This window comes from Notamacropus eugenii, chromosome 1 (genome assembly GCF_028372415.1).
Source record: "Notamacropus eugenii isolate mMacEug1 chromosome 1, mMacEug1.pri_v2, whole genome shotgun sequence".
Taxonomy (NCBI): domain Eukaryota; kingdom Metazoa; phylum Chordata; class Mammalia; order Diprotodontia; family Macropodidae; genus Notamacropus; species Notamacropus eugenii.
Window position 1 is genome coordinate 25,950,162 of NC_092872.1, and position 20,861 is coordinate 25,971,022.

Below are 20,861 nucleotides of genomic sequence, written 5' to 3' on the forward strand. Positions count from 1 at the left end.
TAACTCACCAATAGTTTTGAGACCTTTTGGTTACCCTCAATCTGGTTTGGCCTGTCTGCCAAAATGGTTTACTGGGATGTGTTTACTGTGCATGCTGCAGCTTGTGGAGTCACAGGTGAGAGTTGGGTGGAACAAGTAGATACCAAAGGTGGAAAGAAGACCTGAAAATGGATCAGCAGCCATCACATCAAAGGTACTGGTCCTCTCTGAACACAATGTACCCTTTATGTTGCCTAGCCTTCCACTGTCTCTTACATCCTGATTGCCTCCAACTGCTTCCCACCCTTGTTCCCATCAAAATCCGACTCTTGGTTCTGACCTGTAGTCACCCCAGTCCCATCTAGATCCTCCTTAGTTCCTCAAGACCCGCCCCAAATACTTCCTTCCATCTCCCTAGACTACTTGGTCACCCCCTTGATTCCTCCCACAGTCCTTCTGTATAAAAATTCCATCTTGCCCCCATGAAGGTGCTCAGATTCAATCTATCTCATATTCAATCTATCTCAGATTCAATCCAGCAGAGATTCAATCTGGCCTGCTTGTCAATACAAGTGGCACAAATGCTTAGGTTACCTAAAAGTCTACCCAATATGGTGGATCTTAAATAAACTTTGCTCTTCTTTGGCTGAAAGAAGGCTTCAGTCGAATTCATTCAGTCAGGATATGCACAGTGTGTCGGTATTTTGAGGCCCTGAGCACCCCCAACCTCAACACTATGAGCCTATCACAAGTGTCTGGCAATGTTTAACAAGACACTACTCTGGAAAAAGAACTGAGTCCAGCAAGGTATCAATTCACTAATTGTTGAGTTTCTACCTTGTACCATTCCTAGTCTTCAAAATCTCAATGTTCTCATTATGTCTACTTCTTTGTATTCCTGGCTCTTTGATTCCCTAACATCCACTTCACAAGATTCTCTTCACTGCGAAGATTCTTTTTTTTCTAACTCTCAGAAAGTAACCCTGATTTTCTTGTTTATTGCCTTTCTCATCTCTGCTCCTGGTTCTGATGCCTAGATCTCTCCTCCATAGGAATAACTATTATTTGGAAAGGAAGGAGACAGTCTACAGCAGCTGCATTAACCATTTCTGGCCAATGCCCTGTGGAACAGAGTTCTCTAAAGTTTTTTGATCTTGCATTCTTATCAGTAAAAAGTTTTTGTAGGGGAGGAGCCAAGATGGCAGAGTAGAAAGATACACATATGCTAGCTCTGAACCCACAGCCCATAAAATACCTGCAAAGAAGAACTCCCAACAAAACTTGGAGCAGCGGAAGCCACAGAACAATGGAGTAGAGGAGATTTCTGTTCCAGAGAGACCTGAAAAACCGATGTGAAAGGTCTGTCGAGCCTGGACCCAGAGCGGAGCCCAGCCCTGCCTTGGCCACACAGCACCGAGAGGAGCAGATCCGAGCACGCTTCAGGGATGGAATCTCCAGCGGCCGCGCAGGTCCCCCCACCCACAGGTGCCAAAGGTCAGTGAGAGGGTCTTGTTGGCTGTCCCAGAGGGGAGCGGGCATCTCCATAACTCAGGCCCCCTCGGGAGGCAGCAGCAGAGGCAACAGCGGACAAGGGCTCCCAAAGCAGGCAGGAGCTCAGATCCACTGTTGAAGGTCTCCACATAAATTCTGGAGGGAACTGAGTCTGGTGTGGCAGCCCTGCCCCGAACCGAGCAACTGAACTTAATCTCACACTGAATAGCAGCCTCACCCCTGCCAAAAGCCCTGAGGTTGGGAGGCAGCATTTGAATCTCAGCCTCTGAGCGCTAGCTGGGCAGATCAGGAGGCGAGGTGGGTGTGGAGAGGACGCTCAGAAGTCAAGTAACTGGCTGGGAAAATGCCCAGAAAAGGGGTAAAAAAAAATAAGACCATAGAAGGTTACTTTCTTGGTGAACAGATACCTCCTCCCTTCCTTTGTGATGAGGAAGAACAATGCTTACCATCAGGGAAAGACATAGAAATCAAGGATTCTGTATCCCAAACATCCAAAATAAATATTCAGTGGGCTCAGGCCATGGAAGAGCTCAAAAAGGATTTTGAAAATCAAGTTAGAGAGGTGGAGGAAAAACTGGAAAGAGAAATGAGAGAGATGCAAGAAAAGCATGAAAAGCAGGTCAACACCTTACTAAAGGAGACCCCAAGAAATGCTGAAGAAAATAACACCTTGAAAAATAGGCTAACTCAATTGGCAAAAGAGGTTCAAAAAGCCAAAGAGGAGAAGAAGGCTTTCAAAAGCAGAATTAGCCAAATGGAAAAGGAGGTTCAGTAGCTCACTGAAGAAAATAGTTCTTTCAAAATTAGAATGGAACAGATGGAGGCTAATGACTTTATGAGAAACCAAGAAATCACAAAACAAAACCAAAAGAATGAAAAAATGGAAGATAATGTGAAATATCTCATTGGAAAAACAACTGACCTGGAAAATAGATCCAGGAGAGACAATTTAAAAATTATGGGACTACCTGAAAGCCATGATCAAAAGAAGAGCCTAGACATCATCTTTCATGAAATTATCAAGGAAGACTGCCCTGATATTCTAGAACCAGAGGGCAAAATAAGTATTCAAGGAATCCACAGATCACCACCTGAAAGAGATCCAAAAAGAGAAACTCCTAGGAACATTGTGGCCAAATTCCAGAGTTCCCTGGTCAAGGAGAAAATATTGCAAGCAGCTAGAAAGAAACAATTCAAGTATTGTGGAAATACAATCAGGATAACACAAGATCTAGCAGCTTCTACATTAAGGGATTGAAGGGAGTGGAATAGGATATTCCAGAAGTCAAAGGAACTAGGACTAAAACCAAGAATCACCTACCCAGCAAAACTTAGTATAATACTTCAGGGGCAAAAAGGGTCTTTCAATGAAATTGGGGACTTTCAAGCATTCCTGATGAAAAGACCAGAGCTGAAAAGAAAATTTGACTTTCAAACACAAGAATCAAGAGAAGCATGAAAAGGTAAACAGCAAAGAGAAGTCATAAGGGACTTACTAAAGTTGAACTGTTTACATTCCTACATGGAAAGACAATACTTGTAACTCTTGAAACTTTTCAGTAGCTGGGTAGTGGGTGAGATTACACACACGCACACACACTCGCACACACATGCACACACACACACACACAGAGCACAGAGTGAATTGAATAGGATGGGATCATATCTTAAAAAATGAAATTAAGCAGTGAGAGAGAAATATACTGGGAGGAGAAAGGGAAAATGGAATGGGGCAAATTATCTCTCACAAAAGAGCCAAGCAAAAGACTTTTTAGTGGAGGGAAAAAAGAGGGGAGGTGAGAGAAAAACATGAAGCTTACTCTTATCACATTCCATTAAAGGAAAGAACAAAATGCACACTCATTTTGGTATGAAAACCTATCTTACAATACAGGAAAGTGGGGGATAAGGGGATAAGCAGGGTGGGGGGGATGATGTAAGGGAGGGCATGGGGAGGAGGGAGCAATCTGAGGTCGACACTCATGGGGAGGGACAGGATCAAAAGACAGAATAGAAGCAAAGGGGGGCAGGATAGGTTGGAGGGAAATATAGTTAGTCTTCTACAACACGACTATTATGGAAGTCATTCGCAAAACTACGCAGATATGGCCTATATTGAATTGCTTGCCTTCCAAAGGGAATGGGTAGCGAGCAAGGGATGAAGAGAAGTTGGAACTCAGAGTTTTGGGAATAACTGTCAAGTTCTGTTCTTGCTACTAGGAAATAAGAAATTCATCTAATGGGGTATATAAAGTTATCTGGCCCTAGAGAACAAAAGAGAAGATGGGGACAAGGGAAGGGAGGGATGACAGAAGAAAGAGCAGATTGGTGATAGGGGCAATTAGAATGCTCGGTGTTTTGGGGTGGGGGAAGGGGACAAATGGGGAGAAAATTTGGAACCCAAAATTTTGTGGAAATGAATGCTAAAAGTTTAATAAATAAATTTAAAAAAAAAAAAAGTTTTTGTGCACACACCAGTATGTGCATATGTGTATATGTATCTGTATATATATTTATAAATTATATACATGTACTTTAATATCAATATTATGTACATTATAAGACCTAAAATAATTTTTAAAGATGAGCTAAGGATTAAACAAACAATATTATTACAGTATAATTTCATTTACTAATGTTATAAAAAGTCTTCTGCAATCACAAAAAATATAATTAATGATTTCCAGTTTGAGTAATATGAGTAAAGAAACTTCAATGTATTTTTATATCAATTTGAAGTCCTGGTCATAAGTTCAGTTACACATTGATATTTAGTCTTAATGACTGTCATACTGAAAAAGAAATAAGCATAGTACTGGTTGTGCTTACCAAATCATGATATTAATTTTCCAACATCACCCACCAATTATACAAAAGTTTTTGTTGAACCACACCTTATAAATTTCCATTTCCCCCAGATGTCAATCAGGTGTTCTTGCAAGCTAATACTTGTGTTTTTAGCAATGGGGTTCAAAATTCACAGAAACTCATTCTTTGGAAAACTTTCAAATAAATTAGAAAATTCTGTTTCCAAGTTTTTAAAATTTTCAGATAGAAGATTTTTTTTTATAGACGATATTTAAAAAAAGTTTTGTTTTTATATGTGTTGCTAACCATAATGACCATTAGGATCCAATATCAAGTTTGTCTGATGACCTAGAAATCTGGAATAATCAACCCCAAAGGTATATCTTTCTGGGGAGCCACACACACACACTCTTTGCAACTTTTCTGTTGATTTTTTTAGCCTGCCTGCCAGAACTAGGATTAGTTCAGACCTCTCAATGAAATTCCTTATGCGTAGCGCACTGGAGAAATACACATGGGAAATTTTTGTCCAGACCTCCAGCTGGAATGTTCTATTTGTGGTAGAGATCATCTGAAGACATTTTGAATAATATATGAGTTGTAGGGACCTAGAGGAACTTTCACTCAGAACAGTTTAAATTCTCACCTGACTAAATGGGGTAGCTTCTAATCAACCACAACTCTCTGAGGAGCTCAGCTAGAACCAGGCTTTTCCAGTGAAAGAGGCTCAAATTTCATTTTCCCTTTTATGGGAAACAAGGAAGTTCTGTTTCCACAGTTCCGGATGATAAGGGTTGTGACCTAGCACGGTCAGGTTAGAAGTCAGAAACTGGTGGGCAGGCTTGATGAGCTGTTTGAGGTAAAGCCTATCAGAGAGTAGAACATAAAGTCGCATGGCCAGGGCACAGTGTCACGGGAGAGCAAAAGTTCCAAATACTAGAAGAAGCTTCTATTATTCTGAGCATGTTGTAGCATTCCTTTAATCTTACTGGGGAGGGTACCTGTCCAGAATGGACATAAAGATTAGTAAGAGCTTTCCTGATTTCATAGCAGGTATTGTTCTTTGTCTAAGGTGAGCATGTTTCTCATAGTTGGGGGCTTGTTAGATGGGCTCATTTCTCACACTTTACTTTATTGTTCTTGAGTTGGGGCAGCCCTTTGCAAATACTTAAAAAAGGTGGTAACCTATAATAAATTTTTAACATGATGTGTGTGTTTCCTGAGTCATAAATAGCTATTGCAGGCATAAATTTTTATGAAAGATTATTGATTTTCAGCTTGTGTGATAACTATGCCACATGAACTTCAATGAAACTTTTAGATTTCAAGGTACTGGAGTAAGGTGCTTGAAATAAAGATTCTGAGCATCCCCAGTCAACTAGAGAGCTATCCAGCACTGAATAAATGCGTACAGATAAACCTATTTTCCAAGACCAGTGAATGTGTAACAGGAGGAGAGTATGGTGGAGACTTGTCAGGAGTGGCTTATTTTCCCCAGTCCATTTTGATTAAAGAAAGGAAGGAAGAAAGTCTGTAAGTATTTCCACAGGTTGCTTTGTGTTCTAATCTCAACTAAACCTTCTCTTCTGGAATCAATTTGGTATTTCATTTTTCACAGCAGACATTCTAAATCTGTTCATCTCTCATCAAGCCTAATTCATCAACCTTTGCTTATGCCCTCCCTAGTAAGACCTACCTTATACTTCACCAAAAAATGAGATCATTCTTCTTGCCTCTTCATCTCATACCAATAAAGACTCTTCCCCTACTATCTACTCCTTCATTCTAGTCTAGGATAAAGAGTAGGCCCTTCTCCTTACCAAGGCCAATCTGACATACATGCTTAATCCCATTTTATCCCATAGTGTCCCCATCAGATTGCCCCATTATCATTCCCAATTTCTTATCTTCAATCCTAATCTGCCTACAAAAATGCTCAGGTTTCCCTCATCAGTTTAAGAAAAAACCTTCACTTGATACTACCATCTATTTCTCCTCCCTTTTGTGGCTAAACTCTTCAAGACATATACTCAGTGCTTCTACTTTCTCACCCTTACACTCTTTTAAATCCCCTGCAATGTGGCTTTGACCTCATCATTCAGTCAAAACTGTTCCCTCCAAAATTACCAATAATCTCTTAATTTCCAAACCTAGTGATTTTTTCTGAAACCTCAACCTTTCTGTTGCGTTACATGTTTTTGATCATATTTTCTTCCTCAATATTCTCTCCTGAGTACTTGAAACACTGCTCTTTCCTAGTTTTCCTTCTACTTGTCTTTCAACCCCAGTCATCTTCATCATCATCCAATATTCTACACACTAACTGTAAATGTCCTCCTAGGCTCTGTCCTGAGCCCTCTTCTCCTTTCTTTCTGAACTACTTATTTAGCGATTTTATCAGCTTCTATATTATCATCTCTACACAGGTAATTCCCAGATCTATATCTTTAGTAGGCCTCATCTCTTTTCCTGAACTACATACAGTCCTATATCACCAACTGTCTTTAGACATTCAGAACTGTCCCACAGATATGTCAAAGGTAACATGTTCAAATAAGAACTTAGTAGATTTCCTCCCAAGTGTTCTCCAATTATAATTTCCCTCTCAATGTCCAGGCTATCACTATCCTCCTAGACTCCCAGACTCACAATCTTGACATCATCCTTAACTCCTCTCTCACACACTCCAAATTTCCATTTAGTTCTCAAATTTTGTCATTTTTACCTTCAAGACAGCATTCATATATGCCCCCTGCTCTCCACTTACAGCTACCATCCTATTTCAGGCCCTCATTACCTCTCACCTCGACTATTAAAATAATGTCTCTCAATACCAATAGAGCCTCCAAAGAGATGAGAAAGTGTAGATTTTTCTAAAGCTTAGAAAACTATGTCATGCCATATTCAATAAACTACAGATGGTCCTGATTACCTCCAGGATCAAATATAAACTCCCTTTTTGGCATTTAAAGTTCTACATAACCTGGACCCTTATTTACCTCTTTCCTGTCTTTTTGACACTTTGCATTCCCCCTATACACTCGATGGTCCAACTACACTGATCTACTTGTTTTTTCTCACACACACAGATCAGGTCTCCAGGCCTTCGTAGCAGCTGTCCTCCATGCTTGCAATGCTTCCCCTACACAGCCCTACCTCTTAGCTTCTGTGACTTCTCTCAAAATTCTGCTCAGACTCTATCTTCTGCAGGAAAACTGCAAAAAACAATACTCCCAGATGCTAGTGATTTCCCCAGTGAGACAGTCTTCTATCCACTCTGTGTATTTCTTGTAGGCACCTAGATTATTATGTGTTGTATCCCTTTTATAATACACTCCTTGTAGATAGGAATTGTTTTTATCATTTCTTCAATCCCCAGAGCTTCCTTGGCACAATGCTAGGGTCTAAAAATGTACCTAATTCATGTTTACTGTGTGACCAAGGAAGTAGCTTTATACTTCCTTTCTTTCCAAATTGAAGCAAATCAACATCATTTGTGAGAAAATGTACATATGCATGCATGCACTCATAACTGCACGTTAGCTCAACTCAGATATACAAAACATCTCAATATATGACATTCTTGGGGGAAAGAGGGGAAACTGAGTGAATATCAGGTGGCTATTTGGAAAGGTAAGTAGAATGCTAGACTTCGAGTAAGGAAAACCTGAGTTCAAAACCTGCCTCAGATACTTACTAGCTATGTTAGCTTCTCTGTGCCTCAGTTTCCTCCTCTGTCAAATAGGGAGGTTAGACTGAAGAGCCTCCAAGGTCCTTTTCAGCTTTAAATCTATGATTCACCAATCCTATGGACCAATATACAATGTACCTACATAATGTTCCCAGGTATGTTGTCTCTAGTCTAGAGATTGTGTTAAATCAAAAACTCAGGCCATGAACAAACTTTTTGGTTCTCTGTTCTTTCTTTTGTCATAAAGTTCATTATGAACTAATCACCACCTTTGCAGAAGATTGGGACCCTGAACTCCCAGGAAATTTTTTTGAGCACCTGCAAGGTATTTTGAGAGCAAACCATTGTCTCCATGAAAAAAGTCTCAGTCACACATGGAGTTGAGTCAGACTCTCTCTCATTCTGTTGCTACCTTTCCTCCCTAATTCCCCTCATTAACCAATTACAATACTCAGAAATTCAAAGGAGATATCACATGAGCAGAGGTTACAGGTAACACTTTGCTTCCACATTAACCACCATCTTGGGTAGTAGTAGTACACAAAGGAAATTAACACATAAACACATATCAGAGATGGAATCTATCCTGTATAACCAAGGAAAAGGTGTGAGGCCACTTTACTGCTCCCTCCTCCCAAAATTTATATGACACCCCAAGTCACCTAGTGAGCTAACAGAGGTTTGCCTCTACCCCAGAAATTTCTGCATTCCTTCCTACTCTCCTGAGGATTCAGTCAGTTGTTAAGAATATCTTTCAATAAATCTCATTTGGATATGTAAATTTCATGCATTGGCTGTATCCTTTTCCTTTCATACAGATTTTCTGGCAAATCACTAATGTGCAGAAACATTAGCCACATTAGATATAGACAATGACCACTAAAAATATAGATATTGACCACATCTTCCTCTTTTAAATGTAAGAAAAAATTCTATGGACTAAAAAAAAAAACATTTCAACACTTTCACAAAATGAAATTATCATTAAGAAAATAAGAATTTTTTAGCTAATCAACTATAAGGTAAAAGCTATAGAGAATTCTCGACAGTTCAAAATTGCCCCACCAGCCCTCTTATATAATATCACCATGGTAATTTTGTAATATTTCCTAATTCTTTATTTAATTCTTCATTCTGCTCAGCTGATCGGCAGCATACTATAATGAGAATAGCATAATTAATATGATAGTGCAGAGTTAACATGGTAATTGATACTTCACATTTGTTCTTTTTAAAAACTGCATACTCTTGTTACTTTATCAATTATGAGGGATAGCTTAGTATTGCGTTATTATGTCATATTCCTATACATTTCAATGTCAGACTTCTCTCAGAGACACTCGTTACAAAGATTTTTTTCCCCAATCAATAGCTTCTCTTCTTAGTCTGGTTACATTAATGCTGTTTAGGCACCTAGCAGAGTGCCTGGCACATAGAAGATACTTAATAAATGCTTACTTATTGACTGTTAGTGAAAAGCTTATAATAAAAATGGACTGTTTTTCATTTTGTAATAATTGCTATCTTATGAACACTCTGCCTTACCACAGTTAAGAAAAGTATTTCTGAAAAGAATTCTGGAAAGATGGTGGATTAGGACACAAAATATCAAGATCTTCAGATTTACTAACAAAAAAACTAAAATAGCACCTCAGGGTGAACACAGAGCACACAGAAATAAACAAGAATTAAGGGAGAACAGCGGTCTTCCTGGGTTAAAAACAAAAAAGAGTTGGGGCATAAAGGGTCCTCCTGGGACAATCAGAGAAGTGAAGAAAAATCCCAGGATGAGGTTTGGTCCCTTTGAAGACTAATCTCCTGATCAGGACCCCTGAAACAGCAAGTGGCAAGCCATGGGGCTAGTTGGATTGGGAGGTGACCTCTACCCCAGCCACAGGAACTTTCACTTCCCTGAGAGTGAGGGGAGTAGGGTGCCTGAACCAGGTAAGATTAAGGGAACCTCTGCTGATAAGCAACACCAGATCCAGCTGTGCAGCTGAGTGAGAAGGAACTAGCACACCCCTGGTGAGTGCAGAAGTACTGGGGCTAGGACTCCATTGGTAATGGGCAATTACAGGAGGGTGGATTTCTTGTTTTCAGGCCAAAGCGGAGAACTGAAGAAGTAGCTGAGGCTAGAGCCACCATACCCCTAAAGGTGATTACAAAAAAAATGAACTCCTAAAAATTAAAAAAAAAAAAAAATTGGAGAAAGAATCTAGTCATAGAAAGTTACTACAAGAATAGAGAAGACCAGGTTCATCTTCAGAGGATACTGAAGCAAAGAAACCCTCTCCTACACTAAAGAGTAATGTGAAACGGTCACTTGCCCAAAAAGAATTCATAGAACTTTAAAAAGACTTTAAAAATCAAATTAGACACACTGAGGAAAAACTAAATAAGAAGAAGAAGATTATCAAACAAAAGTGAATCACTTAGAAAAAGGCATCCAGAATCTTAAGGAAGAAAGCAACTCCTTGAAAATTAGGATTAGGCAAAGGAAAGTCAGCAAAGTTATGAGACCAAGAAATAATAAAATAAAATAAAATATAAAAAATGAACAAATAAAAGAGAATGTGAAACATCTCATAAGAAAAACAACTGAACTGGAGAATACGTCAAGAGAAAACATAAAAATAACTGGACTACCTGAAAACTACAATCAAAAAAGAATCTTGATACAATAATACAAAAATAATTAAAGAAAATTGTCCTGAAGTCTTACAAGAAGAGGGGAAGGTAGAAATAGAAAAAATCCACCAAACACCACCTGAAAGATCCTACAAGGAAAACCTACAGGAATATCAGAGTCAAATTCTGAAACCCCCAGCTCAAACATAAAATGTTATGAGCAACAAGGAAAAAAACTATTTAAATATGGTTGTGCCACAATTAGAAGCACAATTAGAAACCACAAAAAAGATCTAACAATGGTGACACTGAAAGATCAGAGGTACTGAAACATAAATTATCGAAAAGCCAAAGAACTGGGGTTGTGGCTGAAAATATCATACCCAACAAAGTTGAACTGTCACTTTCAGGAATTTGTTAAAAAAAAAAAAAAAAAAAAAAAACCTGAACTTAATAGAAAATTGGACATACAAGAGCCAAGAGAAATATAAGGTACATACCAAAGACTCAACATAAGGGACTCAATAAGGACAAAGTGTTTCTCTTTCATATGAGGAAATATAATACATACATCTAAAATTGTTATTGGTAATTGGGTAATTCATAAAAAAGACTGGGGTGGACCTGACTATGACATGATTTTTTTAAAGTTAAATCAGTTAGGAACAGATAAAAAGAATAATTATATTATACAAATGAGGTGCAAGAGGAAGAATTGATGCACAGGAATTAGGTGGCAGGTAGTTCTAGAACCCAGCTTTTATGGGGAATGGTTTTAAAAGGTAACAATAAATATTGTTCTAGGAGGGCAAGTCTTTTAAATTCAGAAAGAAATAAAAGGCTAGATTTTTAGAGGGGAATGTGAGGGAATAGGATAAAGTGGAGCTATAAAATGGTATTTAGATTAATGGGAATGGGAGGACAAGGAAGGGATCCTTGTAGGGGGTAGATTAAGTAATAGAGGGCAAGGTGGTGGGGAGAAAACAAGTAGAGAAATCAGGAGGGATAGGAAATAAGAAATATGCACAAACACAAAATAAAGATCAGGAGTAGTATTTGTTAGGGGAAAAGGAGCAGGTGGGGTAATCATGATCTCTTGACAAAGTTAAAGCTAAAATAGATTTAATCAAAAGAGAAAAATAGCAAACTACACTATGTGCCAGCCATGTTGATTAATACTGTTTGCACTAGTTAAAATAACTACAGTATAAAGTTGGAATATTGCTGTGATACAGGAAATGACAAACTGGAGAACTTGGAAAAATATGGAAAGATTCAGATTTATGAAATAGGTTATCCATGCTCAGAAAAACAGAACAAGTATAGTATGGTCTTACATAAATGCATATGAATGTATGTTTATATATGAGTATGATTGCGGATATCTAAGTATATGTATGTGCATATAAGCATATGTATATATGCATACATATCTTTGTGTCTGTATGCATATATGCATGTATGTATATATTTATGTGTGTTATATATGTGTATGTGTGTGGTTGAGTATGGTGTATAAATATATACATTCTTAACTGAAACCTTGGGGGAGAGGAAAGGAAGAGGGGAATTAAGAATACAATAAAAAGTACACAGGCGAGAACAAAAGAAAACTTACAAGGAAGTAAACATGGACAGATCTGAACACAGTGCATAGTGTTTATTATACAGGTTTTCTTGAAATGGAAATTTTGTTGTATATTTTGAAACCTATCATGTTCCCCTGTGTACAAGGAAGTGCTTTTTGTTCTTTTTCGTTTTGTATGTTTCATACTTGAGTTTACAATGTTTCTTTTTTCCTTACTGTATATTATAACGTTAATTAAGGTTAACGATGAGTGGGGGAAAGAGTTAAGATCTTCCCCAGCCCATTAACAGGCCTCAATACCTTTGGTTAATTTCTACTGAGACACTGGGCCAGAGGGTCCTGCCCTCCAGCTCTGACTCTGAGGTGAGGTTTTACTTTGGGGCTCACTCATCGGAAGTGTTTGTTTGGCCAGAAGCTGCAAAGCTTCTAAGGAGCACCCCAGGCTTTGAAAACCCAGATGCTAGTGCTTCTCTCTCTACTATGTATTATGCAATGCAATTAAGAAAGATTGCTGACCCCCCCCCCAAAAGTTACTTTCCTTTTAGAAAAGGAAATCTAAGAACCTGTATAGCAGACCCTCCTGTGGATGCTGGGGTCCTTGCTGTTACATATATTTAAGTTTTTGTGTTTAATTTTAAGATTTTTAAAATTAAAAATAAAAAAATGAAATGAATTTCCTCACATTTAATCTAATGTTTCTCTGATGAGATAGTAAATTAAAATTGATAAATGCATTTCCTCACATTTTAATCTAATGCTTTTCTGATGACATTAAATTAAAATTGGTAACAATATGCATTTGTTAAAGAATTACTGAAAAGAAGGCAGTGTGCAAAATTGTAGAGATACAAAAGTTAAAATAAAACATTTATTGCTCTCAAGATTGCTTCAGTATTAAGAAAAGTAACATAATTAATCCTACTAAAAACAAAACATACAATACTACATGGATTTATAAATAGATGCAAAGAAGCCTTTATCAAAGTACAACACTCAATGCTCCTCCTACCCTGCCAAAAAAACTATAAACGATAGGCAGAAAGAGAATTTATCTAAACAAAGGCAAGAATCATCTTCAGTGTGAATACACTAGAAGCTTTCTCAATAAATTCAGGAGGAAAGCAAGAGCGCTCACTCCATCCACTAGTATTTTCTATGGCTGTGGAGATGAGGACAACAGAAAGGCATTAAGACAAAGAGTTTTTCAATTATTTGTATTTGTTAGTGACATCGCGGTTTTTATTTAGAAAATCCAGAAGAATCCACAAGATACTGAGATGACTAACAGCCTCAGCAAAATTACTGGCCATAAAATAAACCTACAAAACTCAATAGCACTTCTCTTTGACAACAATGAAATCTAAGAGGAAATAATGGAAAGGGAGAGCCCATTCAAAAAAAGGACAAAATGCATGAAACATTTGCTGATGTGCTATCAAAAAACATAAAGTACTCACATAGATTCAAAGACCAAGTACTCTTAGAGAAATGAAGAACAACTTAAACAGCTGTAGGATTATTCAGTACTCATGTATGGGCGTTGTCAATACAATAAAAATGACAAACAATATTAGTTTACGGTTTTAATCCTAATAAAAGAATCCTTTACAGAATACACAAAAAATTGATTTGGAGAAAGGAAATATCTAGGATATCTACAAAAATAATGAAAAAGGTAGGAAAAAAGGGGAAATGACATCTCCAGACCTTGAACTATGTTATACAGTAACAGTCTCCAAAACTATTTGATAGTAGTTAAAAAAAACAGAGAAGTAGATTAATTAGACATACTAACAAAGGAGACTTAAAAACAATGGAACTTAACCCAGTTTTGAGAAATCAGTAAACATAAATTATATAGAAAACGACTCTCCCTTTGATAAAAATGGCTGGAAAACTAGGAAGCAGTCTGCCAGAAATTAGGCTCAGTCCTATTCCTTACAGCATAATCCATAATAAATTCTAACAAGTGTAACCTTAATGACAGATATACAATAAAAAATTAGAAGAGAAGCAAACCATATACATTTCATAGACATGACTGATATCATCTTAACAACACCAGAGTTAGAGAAAGTTATAAAAGATAAAATACAAAACTTTGATTATATGAAACTGAAAATGTGGAAAGGAAAGGGATACTCGAAGAAATTATAGTGATAAAATCAATAAAAATTTGTTTTAAAAATGAAAAACAATTCTTAACTTCAAAGGACTGACTTTCTTTGGGATTTCTTTTCTATTTAGATTGCTTAACCTTTTGAAGCTTACTGTGTTGTTTAGTGTAAGACACTAAAATAAGCCTATTATCTGTCATGCTTCTTTCCAATTTTCCCAGCTGTTTTTTTTTTTTTTCAAATAGTCCTTCTGCCTAGACATTTGTATTCTCAGGTTTCTCCAACACTGCCACTTTGTATTTGCTGGCTTTATTTCTCTGGTTTCATGCACTGTTTTTTAAACCAATACCAAATTTTTTTTGATGAACACTTTTATAATATAATTTAAGATCTTGTAATGTAATCTTATAAAAAGTCTCTTCATTCATATTTTTTCATTATTTCCCATAAAGTTCTTAACCTTTTGTTCCTCCAAATTAATTTTACCTAATTTATCTAGTTTGAGTTATTATAGCACCAAATCGTTAGATTAATTCAGGTAGCATCTTCAATTTTATTATATTAGCATGACCCAGATGTGACAATAAGTGAATCTCTTTCCAATTATTTCAGTATTATTTTACTGAAAAGAAGATTTTATTGTTGTATTTATATAAATTCAGATAGTGTCCTGGTAAGTTGAAACATTTATGAAGTTTGTAGTTATCTGAAAGGTATGTTTTTCACCTCCTCATGGATTTTGTTATTACCATACACACACTTAAGATTTTTCTGGAATTACTACATGCCCTGCATGTGTTTTGTTGAATGTTCACATTACAAGAGTAGCTCAGTGTTTGGGAGGGTCTGAAAGAAACTCTGGGAAAGAAGCACAAGGAAAAAAAAAAAAGAAGCAGCATTAGACTGTGTGCCACCTTAATATCTACAAAGCCATTGCACTGACCTCATTATGCCTCTGAAACATGGAATGTATATCAGCACCATGCAAAGAAACTGAAGCGCTTCTGTTTGAACTATCTTCAGAAGGCTCTGAAGATCACCTGGCAGGATAAGGTACTGGACGCTGAGGACCTTTCTTGAGCTAAACTGCCAAACATCCAAAACTCTACTGCTGAGAGTACAACTCTTATGGGCTGTCCATGTTTTTCAAATGTCAAGCATACACTTGCCTGAAAGATTATTTTATGGACAACTCACACAAGGAAAGTGCTCACATGGTGATCAGAAAAAGAGATACAGGGGGGCAGAGCCAAGATGGCGGAGTAGATAGACACACATACACTAGCTCCGAACCAACCGCCCATGGAATATCTGTAAAAAAGAACTACCAACAAATTCTGGAGCAGCAGAAGCCACAGAACAACAGAGCGGACGAGATTTCTGTTCCAGAGAGCCTGAAAACCTCTCGCAAAAGGTCCTCGGGCTGCGGACCCGGAGCCCAGCCCAGCCCTGCCGCGGCTGCGCAGCACCAAGAGGAGCAGATCCGAGCACGCTTCAGGGACAGGATCTCCAGCGGCAGCACGGGTCCCTCCACCCACATGTGACAAGGGTCAGGGAGAGAGTCTCTTTGGCAGGTCGAGAGGGGAGTGGGGTGCCCCCATAACTCAGGCCCCCTCAGGAGGCAGCAGCTGAGGCGGGAGCAGACCAGGGCTCCCCAAGCAGGCAGGAGCCTGGATCCATTGTTGAAGGTCTCTGCATAAACCCCCTGAGGGAACTGAGCCTGAGAGGCGGCCCTGCCCCCACCTGAGCACCTGAACTTAATCTCACACTGAATAGCAGCCCCGCCCCCGCCCAAAGCCCTGAGACTGGGAAGCAGCATTTGAATCTCAGCCCCCAAGCGCTGGCTGGGAGGATCCAGAGGCGAAGTATGTGTGAAGAGAATATTCAGAGGTCAAGTCACTGGCTGGGAAAATGCCCAGAAAAGGGGGAAAAAAAAAATAAGACTATAGAAGGCTACTTTCTTGGTAAACAGGTATTTCCTCCCTTCCTTTCTGATGAGGAAGAACAATGCTTACCATCAGGGAAAGACACAGAAGTCAAGGCTTCTGTATCCCAGCCCACTCAATGGGCTCAGGCCATGGAAGAGCTCAAAAGGATTTTGAAAATCAAGTTAGAGAGGTGGAGGAAAAACTGGGAAGACAAATGAGAGACATGCAAGCAAAGCATGAAAAACAAGTAAACACCCTGCTAAAGGAGACCCCAAAAAAATGCTGAAGAAAATAACACCTTGAAAAATAGGCTAACTCAATTGGCAAAAGAGGTTCAAAAAGCCAATGCGGAGAAGAATGCTTTCAAAAGCAGAATTAGCCAAATGGAAAAGGAGGTTCAGTAGCTCACTGAAGAAAATAGTTCTTTCAAAATTAGAATGGAACAGATGGAGGCTAATGACAATCACAAAACAAAACCAAAAGAATGAAAAAATGGAAGATAATGTGAAATATTTCATTGGAAAAACAACTGACCTGGAGAATAAATCCAGGAGAGACAATTTTAAAATTACGGGCCTACCTGAAAGCCATGATCAAAAAAAGAGCCTAGACATCATCTTGCATGAAATTATCAAGGAAGACTGCCCTGAGATTCTAGAACCAGAGGGCAAAATAAGTATTCAAGGAATCCACAGATCACCACCTGAAAGAGATCCAAAAAGAGAAACTCCTAGGAACATTGTGGCCAAATTCCAGAGTTCCCAGGTCAAGGAGAAAATATTGTAAGCAGCTAGAAAGAAACAATTCAGGTATTGTGGAAATACAATCAGGATAACACAAGATCTAGCAGCTTCTACATTAAGGGATTGAAGGGAGTGGAATAGGACATTCCAGAAGTCAAAGGAACTAGGACTAAAACCAAGAATCACCTACCCAGCAAAACTGAGTATAATACTTCAGGGGAAAAATTGGTCTTTCAATGAAATAGAGGACTTTCAAGCATTCTTGATGAAAAGACCAGAGCTGAAAAGAAAATTTGACTTTCAAACACAAGAATCAAGAGAAGCATGAAAAGATAAAGAGCAAAGAGAAGTCATAAGGGACTTACTAAAGTTGAACTGTTTACATTCCTACATGGAAAGACAATATTTGTAACTCTTGAAACTATTCAGTATCTGGGTACTGGGTGGGATTACACACACACACATGCACACGCACACACACATAGAGACAGAGTGCACAGAGTGAATTGAAGAGGATGGGATCACATCTTAAAAAAATAAAATCAAGCAGTGAGAGAGAAATATATTGGGAGGAGAAAGGGAGAAATGGAATGGGGCAAATTATCTCTCATAAAAGAGGCAAGCAAAAGACTTTTAGTGGAGGGATAAAGAGGGGAGGTGAGAGAAAAACATGAAGTTTACTCTCATCACATTCCACTAAAGGAAGGAATAAAATGCACACTCATTTTGGTATGAAAACCTATCTTACAATACAGGAAAGTGGGGGATAAGGGGATAAGCAGGGTGGGGGGGATGATGTAAGGGAGGGCATGGGGAGGAGGGAGCAATCTGAGGTCGACACTCATGGGGAGGGACAGGATCAAAAGACAGAATAGAAGTAATGGGGGACAGGATAGGATGGAGGGAAATATAGTTAGTCTTATACAACACGACTATTATGGAAGTCATTTGTAAAACTACACAGATTTGGCCTATACTGAACTACTTGCCTTCCAAAGGGAGGGGTGGGGAGGGAGGGAGGAAACGAAGTTGGAACTCAAAGTTTTAGGAACAACTGTCAAGTACTGTTCTTGCCACTAGGAAATAAGAAATACAGGTAAAGGGGTATAGAAAGTTATTTGGCCCTACAGGACAAAAGAGAAGATGGAGACAAGGGCAGAGAGGGATGATAGAAGAGAGGGCAGATTGGTGATAGGGGCAATTAGAATGCTCGGTGTTTTGGGGTGGAGGGAGGGGACAAAAGGGGAGAAAATGTGAAACCCAAAATTTGTGAAAATGAATGTTAAATGTTAAATAAATAAATAATTTTTTAAAAAAAGAAAAAGAGATACAAGGAGATTCTCAAGGTCTCTCTGAGGAACTATGGAACTGATTGCATGGTAAAAGAGACACTGGCACAGAATTGCCCAGCCTGGCATATCCACATCAAGGAAGGTGCTGTGCTGTATGAGCAAAGACTAATCGAAGTCACTCAAAAGTATCATGAGATGCCAAATGTAGAGAATCCACCACAAATATTCACAGGGACTCTTTGTTCCCACCTATGGTAGAGTTTTCTGAGCTCATACTGATCTGATCAACCACAGTCAAACGTATTGTAACTTGACTCTAAAAAAGTGATGTCATTTTGGTCTTCTTGAAGAATGAAAAACTATGACAACCACACAAGTACTTTGTTGAAGTAACTAATCATCTCAATTAGTTTTGAAACTAAGAAAGCCATACCACCCACAAACAGGATGGTTTTTCTTGCTTATTGCCAATACTTACTCCTCAAATTACTTTCTCTGCTCTTCTTACCAAAGCAAGAATTTCTATCAGTTTCTGTCAAATACAACAATGGGGAAGAGTCATATGCTTGCTTTATCCCAGAATTTACTTCACTGGAAAAATGTACAGTTTTGATGGAGTCTGGCACTGCCCCCAACCCCAATATCCCAACTTCCTCATAGGCCTCACTAGGCTCACCACAACCACATCCATCTAGTTTCAGACAAGACCACAATATCCAACCAGTAAGAAAGCAACACTAACAGGACATTGAGCAGAATATTTGACTATAGAACCAGGAGGGAAGTGAATGCCTACGCAGTAATAGCAAAAACTATCCTGTAGGTAAACTTATGACACAGAGAGGCTTATTAGAATACAATTATCTTACACTAATACCTCCAAGTGGGCTTCTCTATATGTACTCTGGATAGCCATATCCCTAGCTCAACTGAGGTTTGGACCCCTCTCCATAATAACAAACCCCTCCTACATTTTAATATTCATATATTCTGTTAGGATCAATAGCCTCATTTATTCTATAAAAATCCCTGTCTTCCTTTGCTAAGCTGCTATCTTCTCTAAGGAGTCTCACCCACTGAGGGTGTAATCTTCAATAAATGCCTTTATTTGGTTTGACGGTCTGAATCTGTGAACTCTTCTGAGACAACCTTGCAATACACTTTGCCACCCTAACATTTTGATGCCTAACATAGGGAAGTCTCCAATTCGGAACCCATGCAATCCAAGATAAGCCTCTCCCCTCCCTGAGGCAGGGCTCCTCAAATATCTAAGAAGACCTGATTGGACAATTGGGCCCTAGTGCCATAGGCCCATGCATCTGGCAAATTTCTTCAAGACAGAAGACAATCTGTTTGGGAACTTTGTAGTTAACACCCTCAGCGTGCTTATTCCTCTCCATTGGATGCTGTGTGGCAAGGTGAGTGGTGGCTATAAGAAAGGATTTTTTTAGGTTTACTCCTCCATCCCAAGGGACCCTCCACTAAGCTGCCTCCTGCAAAACTGGGACAAATTAGGCTTAGAAGACCTAAAAAGGAGGTAGCTCATATTTTTCTGTAATACAGCCTGACCCCAATTTAATCTAGAAAACCAAGAAATGCAGCCAACTGACGGGTCCCTCAATTACAATACCATTTTTCAGCTTAATCTCTATTGCCTCTATTGCATGAGGGAAAGTGGACTAAAGTCCAATATGACTAGGCCTTCATAGCCCTCTGACTAAAACAACTGAACAATCACAACATTCCATTAGATGAAGGCAACTGGAGAAAGACAAGGAATTTCTAGTGATTGGCTGAGGATCATCAATGGCATTGATAGCTTTTAAAAAGAGGTCTAATGCAGAACCTGGTGCTAAAGTTGGATCTTAAAGAGAGGGACTTAATGAGGATTAGGTAAGCACAGAATAGATTCTAAGAATGAGTGACTATTAGTACAAAGGAACAGAAATGAAATATGGAGTGCTATGGGTAAGCATTGGAATGCAGATCAATTTGTCGAGATCACGAAGTGATGAAGGAGGTACAGTATCCAATGATGCTAGAAATAGAGACTGGACTCAAGATGTGTGGGGCTTTGAAAGTTAAACAGGGGGATTTATATTTTTATCCTAGAGTTCAAGAATTCATATCTTACTTGACTATGCATAATGACTACAATAGTATAATTTACTTTTCTTCTTTTAATGGGGTTAGGGTAAGGGGATTAAGAGGGAGACAAAATTATTGCTTTTAATAGGAATAATAGAATAAAAGTTAAATATTTTAATCTTGGTTGGTTGTTGTCCATCATTCTCGAAGAGAACCAAAATGATATCACCATGATAAAGTGAAATTTCAATGTGTCTGACTGTGGCTGATCAGACTAATATGAGCTCTGGAAAGCTCCACCACAGGTTGGACACAGATAGTCCATGTGAATATTTGGGGTGGTTACTCCAAATTTGCGCATCCTGCTTACTTTGTGCGGTCTTAATTCTGCTTTGCTCATAGAGCATAGCACCCTTTCTGATGTGATGCTGAGCAGTCCTATGCCAGTGTCTCCCATATTACACAGTCAAATCCAGAGTTCCTGAGA

General features: G+C 38.6%; 1 protein-coding gene across 1 annotated transcript in view; it reads right to left on the reverse strand.

Moving 5' to 3' along the window:
- The window catches only part of CNTLN (centlein), a 438,525-nt gene that overhangs the window by 382,171 nt on the left and 35,493 nt on the right, over window positions 1-20,861 (reverse strand). The window lies entirely within an intron of this gene.